The 3,269-nt window shown below is 50.0% G+C and overlaps 1 protein-coding gene across 1 annotated transcript in view; it reads left to right on the forward strand.

The window, feature by feature from the left end:
• Nucleotides 1–419: 419 nt before the first annotated feature.
• The window catches only part of DIRAS2 (DIRAS family GTPase 2), a 23,198-nt gene continuing 20,348 nt past the window's right edge, over nt 420–3,269 (forward strand). The window contains exon 1 of the mRNA XM_008069556.2: nt 420–457. The gene's annotated coding sequence lies outside the window, so the exon portion shown is untranslated. The remainder of the gene's footprint in view (nt 458–3,269) is intronic.

Below are 3,269 nucleotides of genomic sequence, written 5' to 3' on the forward strand. Positions count from 1 at the left end.
TCTGGTGCTGGATAACCCATGTGGCCGGTGATCACTACATCGGCCAGCACAGCTGTAGGTGGTTAACCAGTTGATAGCTACCCTGCTAGGAGCCATTGCCAGTTAAACACTATCAAAATAAAAACGCAGATGTCTCCGATTGCTATGAGATATGTGTCCTTCTCTTCCTGCCACGAACTGTTGTGCCATCCCGAACCCTTTCCTTCGTTCTTTAGTCAACGAGAGAACTGGGTCAAATGTTTCCTGCAATTCCACGAACGATAACCGGTGACCAGACCCGGGGTCCCGCCTGCATGCAGCTGGGGGTCTATTTTTGCAGGACCACTTCGGTACCAGCGCTGACTTCTGTCCCCAGACACACTGCCCGGGCACTTGACGCACAGTCGGCTGCCGAGCCCGCAGCTCCCACGAGGGATTGTTCTGCCTTCATGCTGAAATTCCCGTGCTGGGCAAACCTGTAGGTAAACAAGCAAGCAGCGAGAGGGCTGTTCCTTACTGGGTGACTGAGTATGCGTCACAGGTCTCTGAGTGTAGCCTTCGCTGTGTGAGTGTTTTCAACGTTCGTGTCCATTTATTTTGACTCCATGGAATAAAGTTGGGTGTCACGGAGGGCTTTGGAATTGACCCATGACTACTGAATTCTTGACACACAGAGGTGAATGAGCTTAAGGAAAGGATATCCGTGTCTTCACGTGGCCCCTCCATCATCAGTGAACGCTGGGGGTGGGGAGGGGCCGGGGTACCACCTCTGTCTCGTGGCCCTCTGTCTCTGATATCATGATGGGAGATTGAAAGAGCAGGATTTTGCAGGAAAGGACTTGGGGCAATATTTTTCTGAAGCTAATTAACGTCTGGAAAGTGATTCTCTTTCTGAGGAAATGGGAGAATGCAGGAACTTTCTATCAGAATCTCCCACAATGACCACCCCCCCAACCCACACACCCATCCACACGGACACTCACCTTCTTCCTCTAGAGACTCAGAGCTTGGACACAGGTGCCCTTGCATGAGGAATCTTCTTTCCTCTGTCATCCTTGTGTTCCTCTGTCATCCTTACACTTACTGAGCACCTTTTCAACTTTTAATTTGAGGTTTGTCTGCAGAAGACACTGACTGAAGAGGAAAATGATCGAAATCCAGGACCTCCCGCACCCGGACCAAACCAGGCGTCACGTCCCCAGCCCTCTAATTGCACTGAGCATCCCACCTCATGAAAACCTGGTTTGGTGCCACCCGCAGCCCTTTTGGCAGAAACTTGGACTCGCCTCTCAAACCTCACCCCTCAGCCCCCCACCTCCTCAGTCTCATACACACACAAACAGAAGGCCAGTGGGCTATTTCACCACCTCCTTGTGTGCGGGATGGTTCCCTGACCCTCGAGGGAGGAGGCTAGGCCAAGCCTTTTGCTTCCTTCTCCTTTGTGCTTTTTCCCTGTGGACCTCACTGGGTTCTCATTACAGATGTGGCGCTGGCATGATCGTGCTGGCCAGGTAAATGTTTGCAAGCCAAGAAGCGGTGGGAACTACTGGGTGACAGAAATCCCCAGGTGACCTAGATTTTGAAAAGAACCTAGTATTCTCAGAATACCATGGGGACAAGTGTTGATTTATTTTTTATTTTCCCAGATAGAGTTACTCTGTGCATCCCATCTTTTTGTCCTTTAAATGCTAGATTAAATTTCTTCATATAAGCAATAATTTCAAGATGCAGAAATAAATCATGGTTGTCGGAGCAAATATTTAAACATAAAGAATGAAAAGGTAGATATGGGAGAACTTTTAATTGTCTCAGAGCAGAGAAGGATTTTCTAAGGATGATCTGAAGCTGGTATGCTAAAAAGGAGGAGTCTGTTAAATTGTGCGCACAGAAATTTTAAATTTCTGTCCTGAAGACAATAGACAGCGTCAAAGGACACATATTTGTTAGATGAGGTCTGATTTGCTAATATAGTGGTTCTCAAACGGTAAGCAGCAGAACTGCTTGGTGGACTGACTGACCCTCAGATGGCTGCTGTCAGCGCCTGAGACAGATCCGTCTGGTCTGAGCCAGTGGGGCCTGAGTGCGTGAAGGTCAGAGCGTTCCTGAGGATAGTCCTGGTGGTGGGGATAGAGGCCAGAGCATGGTTGAGGAGGTCCCGGTGGTGGGGTGGAGACCAGAGTGTGTCTCAGGGGGTCCTGGTGGGTGGTGGAGCTGGTGCCGTTCTGCTGAGCACAACTTGAGAGCTGTTGCCCCAACCTATCTAAGATAACACTGTCTACACACACGAGTGGAAAACTGAGCAGATGAGAACCCACGTGGATGAGTTTCACACATACAAATGTCCGTTTCTTTGAACCCATTCAAAGATGCTCAATGTCACCCAAATCAAATAAATGCAATTAAGTCAGTAAGTGAAAACAGACATCTTGTTACAATGAACGGATCAGGGATCACAGGGCAGAATCATACACCGTGCGATGCAGGTGGTGAGGCAGTGGCGCTCGCTTATGTCGGGTGAGCAGGGTGGGCCCAGGTGAGGCTTTCAGAGAGCAGCCCGCAGCCTCTGCCAGGCGTGAGATGCACATAGCCTGGGTCCCGCGGTTCCACTCCGAGGAGATTTTCCTACAGATAGACTCAAAAACATGTTGAGATGTTGACGTCTGAGGCTGTTCCTTGAGCAAAAGGCTGAAAATATCCATGAAAAAGTGGTTAATAAGGGCAGGCCACCACTCAGCAGCGTCCAGCAGCTGTTGAGAACACTGTGTGTGCAAATATGAACAGATCAAATGATTTCTCGACTTTACAGTGGTGAGAAAACTGTACGCATTCAGCAGAGACTATACTTTGGGTTTCGAATTTTGATCTTTTCCCGGGCTAGTGGTGAGTGGTATGATGCCCTCACAAGGCTGGGCACCTCCCAGGTGTTCACGTCGTCACCAGGGTGGACAGCTGACAGTCTGCCGGGGACTGCAGATGGCCCTGACTAGCTGTGTGCTGATGGAGGTGTTCTGAGCCCGAGTGAGGTGGTGAGGCCGAGCTGTGCGCTTCCATAGGGTGGGTGCGTTCAGCGTCCTGTTGGCAGGGTATTCCCATCGTGATGGGTTTATCAGGTCATGAACCTCTGGGGAGTCGAGGAACGCCTGTGTGTGAAGCACTGGACACCGTTGTGTACTTGGGTATCTGTGCCTGTCTTGCTCTCTGACTGGACAGTTCTCAACGGATAGACCTCTCTCGTGGACTAGAGTCCATTGTATTCTTTCAAAAATTTTATTTTGGCCGGGCTCGGTGGC

Source organism: Carlito syrichta, unplaced genomic scaffold (assembly GCF_000164805.1).
Source record: "Carlito syrichta isolate Samal-C Ts95f unplaced genomic scaffold, Tarsius_syrichta-2.0.1 Scaffold312116, whole genome shotgun sequence".
NCBI lineage: Eukaryota > Metazoa > Chordata > Mammalia > Primates > Tarsiidae > Carlito > Carlito syrichta.